Source organism: Anabrus simplex, chromosome 10 (assembly GCF_040414725.1).
Source record: "Anabrus simplex isolate iqAnaSimp1 chromosome 10, ASM4041472v1, whole genome shotgun sequence".
Classification (NCBI taxonomy): Eukaryota; Metazoa; Arthropoda; class Insecta; order Orthoptera; family Tettigoniidae; genus Anabrus; species Anabrus simplex.
Window position 1 is genome coordinate 97,048,514 of NC_090274.1, and position 12,500 is coordinate 97,061,013.

Consider the following 12,500-nt stretch of genomic DNA (forward strand, 5'->3'; position numbering starts at 1 on the left):
GCACGCACTTCGCTACGCAACCTCTCTCCTCGACTGCTCGAGCTAGACTGTGAACATGGGAATGTGTATACTCCATTAGACGATGCGTATCGCAGTCCTGCGAGACGCCATTCACCAGCAAATGGGAATCGCACCCATCTCTCGTGAGGCATAGGTCGTGTCACGAATGGTATGGTCATGTCCTTTTGCAGTACCTGACGCAGTTGACATTTTCACCCAGTGTCTTGAAATTAATATCCATGTCCACATGGACCTACAATAAAAACGGCATTGTAAATAAGTTAGAAAATGTATAACTAGAAATTCTGCTGGCATTGGTAATATTTCTGGGCATATACTAAATTCAGTTGATTGAGATATAGAACCAAATATGTAGTGATTAATTGGATGTATGCAGCAGCTGTACCAAATGAATTAAGATTTGGTGTAGTAACACCCTGCTTATAAAGAAAATTTTGATAAACATAAACGAATAATTACACTCTAGTCATCTTGACCGGTTTTGGATGCCAGCCCTTGGTATTGATTCTTCATGATTATATTATACACCTCCACAACAATACTAACCGGTTCGATAGAAGTGAGTTCAGTTTTAGGAAATATAACTCCACTACAGCTCGTAGATTCCAGCAAATTATGGCAAAAATTTTAGATTCAGGAGGTCAAATGTATCACGATTGGCATATGTAAGGCTTTTGACAGTATTGTGAGAGTGACATTGGGCAATGGTATGATGGCAAATGGGGTGGAAAGTCAGATTTGTGTGTTTCCAAATGGGAGTCCTTCCTGTTTTAATTATTGTGTTGATGGGGTGAAAGTTCCTTATGGGGATCTCTGTAAATACCTAGGTATTTGTAATAAGGGTAGATCTTCACCTGAAGAAGATTGAAAAAAAGTTTTTGGATCTCTTAATGAAATTATGAGGTTATTTATAGGTTGTTAAAGAGAGGGAACATAAATCCCCAGCAAGGCCTCAATTAGAGCATGAGACCGTCACCAGGATTACTTGATTAGAGAACAGGAAGTAATCCACAGAGTCAGCTCCATTCCTCGTGGTGATTTCTGACAAAAGAGTTTTGTTACGTAAATATTGCGAAGTTTGTGCTGGGAGGACTTGGAAAAAAGTAGACAGGCTGGTTGACTAAGCAATATATATTCAGATGTCATTGGAGAGATGGCTTGGAATGACGTTAGTTGATCAGTAAATTTAAGTCATGTTCTTTAAATGTAGGAAAGGTCACAACATGAAGATAAGTTATAATTCAAAGGGACAAATTTTGGCAAATATTTTTTTGTATGAAGATGATTTAATGATTGAAATAATTTACCAAGAGAGTTGTTTCATAAATTTCCAGAATCTTTTTCTACATCAAAAACTGATAAACAATCTGCCACCTTCTTGACAGCCCTAAATGCTGATCAGTAGTGATGGATGGATTTCATGGTTGATAGATTGATTGATAGACTGATTGTTTGATTTTTGCTTGATGGTTTTAATGTGTTGAGCAAAGAGGGTTGAAAACAAAGTAATTTTGATTTGATTTGACTGTTCCTTTACATTCTTATATTTTTACATTGGGAGATGAATGAATTATACTCTTATTGTGCCAATATGAAATGTATTTTCTCAGCTCTTTCTTGTTTAGTCCTATATATTTTTATTCCCTTTTAATTCTACTTTTCTTATTTTTTACTTATAGCCTTCCGAAGGTATTAAGGAGGAAATATTCACAGACCCTGGTACAATTAAACAGCTGGTACCGAACATCGAAGAAGAAACAAAGTACGTACACCACACACCCTAAACAGTATGGAATATGTAGTACCTATTCACTGTTGTGTTCAGTAGTGGATGATTTATATCCGAAAACTGGCCGTTTTCATCAGTATAATCCTTTCTTTAAATGGTTACATTTAAACACTGACATCGTAAAATTATATAGGTTAAAATTATCTAAAATATTCCGGAACTTTTAGATCGTACTTAATGACCCTTCATGTAGTTTTATCGAATCTATCTACAAAAAATCTCTGGTAGAGCTAGATATATCTGAAGTGTATTTATTTACAACAAATTTCAGCACAATTTACGAACATCATGGTGTAGATGCGTATTGATGCAGTTAAAACTAAGAAACAATGCTAGGTTCCGGTCCACCCAATCAATACACATCACTTTACAAATGAACTATTTATTTAGGAAGAAAAAATATATCATGTTAGTTTCACCTTTCGATTCAAAAGAAGGTCAACCACTTATGGTTAAGAAAAGAGACTAAATTTCTTTACAGAATGAAATCCTTTTTAAAGGAAAAGTTGTATCTTGAGGCCCCCCTGTGACTGGTCTCTCTAGAATGGAATTCATCCCTGTGTCATGTCGCAAATAAAATGGAATGCATCTTATGTATATATTTATATATTTTGCATTTCCCAAATTGTCATTAAAAAGACAATGGGTTCTTCCATTTTTTATATTTTTTCAGTTTCTGATTTGAGTTTTGTAATCTACCACATGATTTAATAGCTGATTATTATTTATTTATCGTATGATGTGCACAGATAGATTATATAAATAAGTATACAATATATATACAGTATATACAAGCAGAAGCCTATAGTTCCAAATCAAGTCCATTGATCCATTTCAAGGCCTCCTCAGTTGCGTTATTAATGTCCTCCAAAGGACCTTGAAATGCTCTCTGTGGACACTCGGCAATTACGTGGTGGATGGTCTGTGAGGTAGCTCCACAATCACACCCAAAGGACTTCTGCCAGCCCCTTTTATAAAGAGTATAGCCGCATCTTCCTTGATTGACTCTTATCCTGTTTAGAGTCCTCCATTGATGTCTGGGTAGATGGAATCCGGGAGGTTGAACATGAGGTAGAGTCACAAGATGTTGATTGGGAACGGAAGACTGCTGCGATTGGTGTAACCAAGCGTTCGTGATGGAGAACCCGGATTCTTCCAGTGTAAGTGCAGTGCGCCAGGGTGGAGATCTAGACTTAAGCCGTGGAGGGGCAGGTTGAGTAATATCCTGGTGAACGGGGAGGTTGGAGTCCTGGCTGGTTTTCTTCCACAGTTTTAGAAGAGATTCAGATCTTCTTAAGCAAGGCGGTGGGATATTACTGAGTGTAGGCAGCCAGGCCACATTTGTAGAGCGAATACAACCAGTTACAATGCGCATTGCTTGATTTAGTTGAGCATCAATCTTCGCAGTTTGAGCACTGTTCAGCCAAGTTGAAGCGCAGTATTCGGCAAATGAATAGCAAAGGGCTAGAGCAGTAGATCTCAACACTTGGTTGTTTGCGCCCTAGGATGTGCCGGCTAATTTTTGAAGAATATTATTCCGACTTTTGATCTTGGCGGCTGTGTTGTTATTATGATGTTTATATGTTAGGGATCTGTCCAATGTGACACCTAAACATTTTGGGAATTGACAGTGTTGTAAGGATTGATTTCTGAATATTATTGTAGGCGTGTAGTTGGCAAATTTATTTCTGAGATGAAACACAGATGCAACAGTCTTTTGGAGATTTGGACAGAGACACCACTTTTGGAAGTATGTATCTAGCTTTTTTAAATCTGCTGTAAGAATTTGTTCAGCTTCTGGAAAACTTGGTGTTTGGCTAACCAGTAGTATATCATCTGCATAAATAAATTTTCTGGACTTAGTTGCTGGTAAGTCAGCAGTATAGAGGTTGAAGAGTAAGGGTGCCAGAACAGATCCTTGTGGAAGTACATCATTCAGTTTGAAGGTTTTTCTTACTGCATCATCCGAGATCTGAAAGTTTATGTTGCCAATTATATTGCCAATGAGATTTGTAAGCTTGACACAGGGGATGGCAGAGATAAGTTTTAGCAGGAGCCCTTCTCGCCAAACAGTATCATAGGCTGCTGATAAGTCTAAGAAGACAGCCATACTAATCTTCCGATTCTCAAATCCATTTTCAATATGAGAGGTCAGTGCAAAAATTTGGTCAGCGCAATTTCTTCCAGGTCTGAAGCCAGCTTGTTCTGTGGGAAGGAGATTATTGATAGTTTCTGAGATCCTATTGTATATTAGTCTTTCCAGGAGCTTTAGAGTAACACTTAGCTGTGCAATGGGTCTGTAGCTTTCCACTCTCAGAGGGTCCTTGTTGGGTTTCAAGATCGATATTACTTTGGTCTTCTTGAATAATTAAGGAAGGTTACCTGCGCGTGTCCCCCGGATGGTGCTAAGAAAGCAACGGCGAAGAGATGCGATCGAACTGTCTGAAAAGACCTCTCGGTCATGATGCACAGAGTAATGAAGAAATCTGTCCATATCAGGACCCGGAAGCCTATAGCCGAAAAATCGGACCTTCAATTCGAATATGCCATCTTAACATCGAAGGCATCAGCAGAGTAAAATGCGAGTGTCTAGGTAAAATTCTGAAAGGTCAACAGATTGATGTCATTGCGCTACAAGAATGGCTGATGAAGTCTTAAATAGAGACAAAACATGTTCCTAAATAAACAGTTCACTTGTAATGTGATGTGTATTGATTGGGTGGACCAAAACCTAGCATTGTTTCTTAGTTTTAACTCTATCAATACGGATCTACTCGATGAAGTTCGTGAACTGTACTAATGAAGCCAACCAGGCTAAGAAAGTTTTAAATAGGTTCATGAATCTCAAAATCAGATTAGCAAGAATTTCAAAAGACATAGCTTTTTAAAAGGAATGTCTAGTAAGCAAAGTAACTCCTTCCCAAAAAAATTATATCATCTTAGTTTCACGTTTTGATTCAAAACAAGGTCAAATCTTATGGTTAAGAAAAGAGATTACATTTCTTTACAGAAGGAAATCCTTTTAAATGAAAATTGTATTTAGCTCATCTTGAGGCCAGGGGCCGATGACCTTCGATGTTAGGCCCCTTAAAACAACAAGCATCATCATCAGCATCATCTTGAGGCCCCCCTATGGCTGGTCCCTCTAGAATGTAATTCATTCCAATGTCATGTCGCAAATATAATGGAATGCATCTTAAGTATATATTTATATATTTTGCATTTCCCAAATAGTCCTTAAAAAGATATCGGGTTCTTCCATTTTTAACACTTTTTTGAGTGTCTAATTTGAGTTTTGTAATGTACCATGTGATTTAATGGCTAATGAAGTCTCAACTAGAGACGAAACATGTCCATGAATAAATAGTTTATTTGTAACATGATGTGTATTGATTGGTTTGACTAAAACCCAGCATTTTTTCTTAGTTTTATATCTTTAATCAAGTGTGAAGGCTGTATTCATTCTTTCACTGTCACCAAATAATTTGTTCATCACATTTTTATCACCTGAATTGCCTTCTGCAACTATTACCTCCAGATATTCTCAGTAATTTTGTATGTTTGTATCAAGAGTGGTGCACAGAAAGAGGCATAATTGTAGATTATAAAATAAATATACAAATTAAAGATTGTTATTTTTATGTACATTGCAAACAATATAATAATTCCAAACTAACATAACTTAGCTTCATTAATCAATAAATTGATGGCTCAGTTCAATAGTGCAATAACACAAAGAATGTCATTTTTTAAACTTTCCAGTTCTATTGTGTTAAGTCAGATTCCTCCATTTGTGAACACCAAAGCAGATAATGTGCTGAAGAAATGAAACGTTCAGTTCAGTAGTCCATCATCTTAAATACCATAGTTTTCAAATGAAACTTCCACATGGTTTTAAGCATAACAAGATATTGTGGTAGTGAATTATCTTTGCTCCAGTGTTGCGGTCACACTTGCTGAATGTCGCCATTTCCCCACTTTTCATTTTAGTGCTCATTGTCAGTGAAGTGCTTGTACTGTGTTGACTGGAAACACATTTACACAATTAATATAAACTAATAAAATGGATAGCTACAATAGAAGTTTTATATTTTGTGCAGGTTGCCTAAGAAATTTCCAGAATTCATCGGGTGAATTGATTATCTCGTAAAAGTAGGTAAAAAATAATCTAATGATATAAATTCATTACAAAATTATTTTTGTCAGTGACGTAACAGAGTAGCGCAAATGTATATCCTGTTTTCAAACTTTTAATGCAGTAGTGTTTCTTGAACTGCAGGTGTGCCAATGGACTACTTGCTAATTCATTTTTTGCTGTCACACCTTTTTTGGTTACTGTGTGAAACGATCTTTGATAATCCCTGAGAAATGATTGTTTAAGCTCCGGTTTGTGCTCTTAGCCGCGCCCTGGTGTCGGCAGATTCTGCAATGGCTAGTCATAGCCTAAGGTTTGACTTCAAACCAGATTATTGACGGAAACTATGAAGTTTGAAAGGCTTATTTGATTTTGTGGGTAGTGAGAGTCTCCTCGTCTGTTACGTGATGCGTTGACTGCTTCCCACTCATCTCCCATCTGGCGCTCTGTTATCCTAACATTCACAACCAGTGGCAAGAAATATTCATTTCATTCCTCAGAACTGCTCAGTACACTCATTAGTCAGATTAGAACCATGCACACAACTGAGGAACGACCAAATACGTCAACTCTTTGACGTTGAATTTCTCCTATTTCTGAGTAATTCTTGTGTAACAGGTCACAGTAGGCTACGTTAGACAACAATCTTGTAATATGACCACCAATAAAAATGTTGCTTATGAATACGTTTCACACAAAATCATTATTTCACAATGCATATTTCTATTTTTGGATGGAGATTAATTTAGCTTTCTTCCTAAACATATATTGTGCAGGGTCACTCTCCAACCAGCAAAGCAGCAAGCCCCTGTGTGTATTCATTTTCCTTGGTATACAAGGCAGAGGACAGTCCATTGTCTACGTAGTTTAGTCCGTTGTTTATCATACGTTTTAGATGCTTCTGAAGGATTCATTCGACCGGGTCTTACTGTATCTACTGCTTCCCACGTTTTATACCTAACCTCTGGTGCTATCTTGTCCTGACTCTCAATTCAGCAGTCTACAAATATCATGCAGCAACTTAAATGCCTAAAAGGTTTGCCATGTTAATTTGGTATTGAATTACATAAGAACAGGTTATGAAGATAATAAAATTTCCTAATTGGTGACTTGTGGAAAGACACATATTTTTGAGCTTACCTCTTAGTGATGAGGTTACCTTCCAGTTGTGGAGAGAGACATATATCTGAGCTAAACAGTTAGTGCTGAGGTTAATATTTGTGTAGTGACACATGTTCGTGAGCTAACCAGTTAGTGACTAGGTTACCTTCCGTTTGCAGAGAGACACATTGCCCTGTGTTAAATAATTAGTGAAGAGACTCATGTGTGGAGACACATGGTCCTGAACCTGCCATTTTTGTGACTCCTCCACGGTCTTCATAATTATAGACTTGACCGTATTAAAATATCAAATTGATTAATCTGATTGTCTGCTGTCTAAGACGAACTTCCGTTCAGTCCAGAATACACTGCCTGACTCCTCCGCGGCTATTCTGTCACGCCCGATTAACACACATCGTTCTGAATTTTTTATTTTGTTGAGTTATTCATTTTTCTTAATAATGCATTTCATATAGTTGCTTAAACATCAAATCGAGAAGTACTCTGCCATTCAAACACTAAGTCATTTATAAATATTGGACGTAGGCTTTACGAGAGAGAATTTGAACGTATTACGTTGTATGCTAGGATGTGTAAAATATCCATTGTATCTCATTTTTCACAGTAGAATATTCATCAGACTGCTTCTTGTTGTTCTGCTTCTTTAGTGTTAGTCCTGCATGGTGGATGGTCCAGTGTTGTGATTCATTGTCTCCAGTTAGGTCTCGGGCCATGTCTGTACGTATTCTCGGCTTTCGGGTCGTTGTGCACTGTATCTTTCCTTTGCTGTCTTGTTCGTGCCTTGCGCTTCTTTTCACAGACTTCCTGTGTATACGCTGACTTTAACTATATATGTCCTCTGCACGCAACACATTCCCAAACCTGCGCACATGGCTTTCCTCAATTTTCTTCTGGATCGGTGCAACGCTAAAACATTTCATAATAGCATCATTTGGAATGTGATTCAGTCTAGAAATGCCAGCCTTCCTAATAAGCATCTTCGTATCCATGACGCTTAATTTGCGATCTACTTCATTTGTAGTTGGCCAGCATTTATTGCCGTAGAAAACGACAAGGCAGATAATAACAGTTTTTTAGATCTTAGGTTTCAGATGGTCCTTCATCTGACGGTCGCAAGGCGCCCGTTGTTATTCTCCATTTCAGCCTGGCTTAAGGTGACTTCATCAGTAAGTCGCCATCATCAGAGATTGTGAAACCAAATTTCTCTACTTGTGCTGTATTTTCACCGGCAACACACACAGTTTCAACTTCTCGACTATGTAATGTCATGTATTCTGTCTTCCTTTTGTTGAGGCGCGGGGCATATTGCGCCAGTCGATTATTCCAATCTTCTGTGTGACGCTGGATATCAAACTTATTCTCTGCAGACAAAATGGCGCCATTAACTTAGAGAAGTGTCCATGGTACTGGCTTGTGCAGGTCTGATGTAATGGTGTCCATCACAAGAATGGACAGCAGTGGTTATAAGGCATGGCCTTGGTGGACTCCTACCGTTCTATGGAAGTCATCAGACGCTCCTGTGGCAGCTTGAACGTATCTACTTGGCTCTTTATAGGGCAATCGTGTCCCCTTAATAATGTGCTCTGGAATGCCATATTCTTGTAGCGCTGACCAGGTAAGGTCATGAGGTACCTGTGAAGGACTTCTCAAGGTCCAGAAAGTCGTGATGATTGTTATAATTATTTTCACAGTGTCTCTCAACTAACAGCCTTGCAGCGTGGATTGCTCGTGTTGTGCCAAAATTTTACACGAATCTAGCTTGGCTCGTGCTGAGTTTGGCTAAATCGCTAATTCTTTTTTCAAGGATTTGTTCGAAAACTGTCATTGCGTGGCTCACAAGTCTGATCGGGCGGTGATTAGAAGAATTGGCAGGACTTCCCTTATTTTTGAATGGATAATCCGTTATCGACCTGTTGGTTTTCGACCTTCTTTGATGATCAGGTTGAAAAGCTCATTCAAGCCACACTCTGCATCCCATAGTTGAGAGAAACGAAACTCTGCTGGAAGATCATTGGTGCCAATGGCCTTACCTGGTTTCATTTTCTTCAGCATAGCCTGGACTTCGGGTATGACATTATCCTTCGTTGGACCTTCAACAGCGGAGGTGTTTTGGATCGGTTGATACTGAAATTCCAAGATCGAAATTTTGTCAAAGTAGTTCAGCCAGCGTTCTTGCGCTTCCTTCCAGTCGAATGGCAAATCGTCTGTTTCCTCATTGAAGCTGTAAAAACGTTGGCTTCTTTCCGTTTTGCCTTGCCTTGATTTGACTAGCATTTAAATATCCCGCTCGTCTTCGGGCGTACCAAATTTCACGTGCATACCGGTGTGCTCTTGCTATGGCAATAACCTCCTTCACATTACTTTTGGCTGCTGTGTAGGCATTCCAACGAGTAAGAACCGCGTGGTACAGCTGTTCCTTCAACCGTACTGCATCCTTAACATCGTCATTCCGAAGCCACGTGTCATAGATAAACCTTCGTCGTCGTTCTGACTTAGTTGTTCCAAGAACAGAGCATGCGGTGTCTTTCAGTTTAGTCCGGCTCACTTCAACTATGGTCATTTGTGGCACTGTAACTTTCGCAACAACATCCACCTCCTCCTTCCGGCGCCAAAATTTGATCCTTTTGGTCCATTTCCTGCGAAATTTTGGGCTCTTGGTGACATTACCCGCAGCTTACAGGTGACTGGTCGATGTTGCATTATAACGGTTTCGTAAGGAACATCTAGAACATCTTTGAGATTCCTTCTGTCTAACAAGGATGTAGCCACTACAGTACGTGACAAGATGAATATCATTTTTTGTACTATTTGTTCGCGATGATTAGTTTCTGCATAATTGGGAATTTTTTGGCCGTCGTCGTTCTTCTGTCCATACCCAAGTATTCCATGGGCTGTGTGTTATTCCTTTATTCATCTGACGTGTCCATTCATAACACCGGCAGAGAAAACATAGTCAGAGGTCTTATTGCCATGTGGTGCCCAGGTTTCCGTGCTCAGGCCAATTTATGCAGCGTTGCTCTTAAAAATTGGAATTTCCTTCTGTCCCCGGCGTAGACGAGTTACATCAAGCGATTGTCACAATTTTTCGTGTCCTTTTGCACATAAGTGATAAACTTGTCCCCACTCCAACTTTTCTTCTGCACCTTACAGATGCCTACATGCCTTCTCTCAAGAGCTATGGCTAATTCGCTACTTCGTTCAGACATAGTGATGCGATACACGATGGGATTACTCACTTGTTTAGCCGTCACAGCCCGTGCGATGGTAACCCTTGCATACCTTTCACGCTGACTGGGCCCTGCCAACGCGCGCCCCTTCCAGGGGACGCCCTAACCTTTGTTTCCGATTCCATGAGACTTTGCCATAATGATGTGATGGTGTTATTTTACGGGCAGCTTGTTAGGAAACATTTTAGAGCTCATGACAGCAGGTAGTTACGCCGCTCCGGAGACGGAGAACAGACGTCTTGTGCATCCGCTCCTCTGGAGGAGGAATGCTACGCTACTTTCTGCATCAACTTCCATAAAGGTAGAGTACCTCTTCTGCCAACTGCTCCGTATCGAAAGTTTCCATCTCCGCTAAAGTTGTCATTAAAGGCTTTGTGCATGTTTGGTCCGCGAGAGCTATTATATTTCGCTCAAATCTGCTGACAGGCCGGTGGGGAACCAGTATCCTTCACCTGGGGCGCGCCACGTGTTACGGAAGTGTAACTAGTTTTTGGAGTATATTCATCAATACAAAATGAGAAACTAATTGAGAACCTGATAAATCACTTGTCACAAGAATCACGTAATCACGTAAAGAAGAATTGCCACAGAATATTGTACATTTGCTTGGTGTGATATGCAACAATATGTATGACATAAGACCACTGTCGTATTCTCTGCCCCCTGTTGCTTTGTGGTGGAAATATTAATATCTTGTGTGGTGTTCAAGTGGTCTAGTCTGTCGTATCTGGAATCAATGACCCCGTTTCATTTGTCCACGTGGTCGAGCCTCCTACTAATTTACTTGTGAGGAAGTCATGCTTTCCACCGGCCCGTGTGAATTCAGTGCATACAGCATGAATTGGGAAATATCACTTCATCTTACGATGTATTTTGGCCTGCGTGATCGCCTTTTCCCACGTGCCTGCTTAAGGGAATCTCACCCTTAACCAAGAAATTTGTATTTCTGGCTCTTCTTTCCTAGAATATCTCGAACAACTCTGCGGTGGGGAGACATGCACAAACTACAGTGCTGTCCAACGATGTTATATTTCACTAAAAATAATCACTTGTACTTGAAGTTTTTGAAATAAAAGGAACATCTTTCCTTCCTTTACAAAGTAGTAATATCCACTGCGGTGCAGTTCAATGTCCCGTCATCTTTAATTTTAGCTCAAGCCTTGATTTTCGTGCTCCATTTAGCTGTGGTGTTAAAGGAACTCTTTTAAGAATATTCAAGGGCATGATAGCTTGCATCTGGTTTCAAATATTTCATTATATCAGATTTTTTTTATAAAACACTGCTACCAAAGCCATATTCCTTGTCGACATCATAATATCTAACACAGCAGTATCTGGAGGTGAAAATGAAAGCTGTAATCTGCACGTTACCTTAAGCTTTTCGAGGATTTCATTTGGATTAGTGATTTCCATGTTGCATTTAAAGACAGTAACTAAGACGTAGAATGATGGAGTACATGGTAGTAAATATGAATTTCCTTGTTGTACCAACCGTCCGTCTATGTGTATGTCGACTGCGTTTGGTTGCACATCCAAGCTATGTGATTAGAGGTAACTACATTCTGACGTAGTAGAATACGGTAATGATATGGTAACAATGTACCAATACAATGCGTATGTTTGCGCGACAGTAATTAATATTTATAAATTATTTCCCGTTGTTCAGCACATCTTGCTGAATATCGGAAAACCCTGTTCTCAACTTTATTAATATCTCCAACATTGAGATTCTCTCTCGAACAACCTCAAGGTCAAGGGTTTTTTAGGAAAAATATTACTCGCCTGGCACAAACCGCAGAGAATTTTTGAACAAGATAAAATCTTCAAAGCATATTCTGTCCTTCATGTTCGAGAACAGACATATACGAATTTCAATAGGTAAATGTTTGCCGGATTTAAGAGTTAGTGTTTCTCCTTTCAGGCTGTACCCCTTATTCTCATGCATTCTTTAAATCGTCAGATGTTTCTTACGCGTGATATCGTGATTCGAGACAAAGGACGCAGCACAATCTCGTAAAAAGTGAGACCTTTTCGAATTTACGACTACACTCTGAATTTGACCTCAGATGACGTTTAACCCCAGGAAAGTGATGTTCATGAGTAACAAGCTCTTTGCATGTGATATCAGTCAGTGGGATGTTCAGTAGTAGCATTTCGCCAATGTGAGAGTTGTAGTGGAGTTGACTGTTGATCTATTGGCAACATC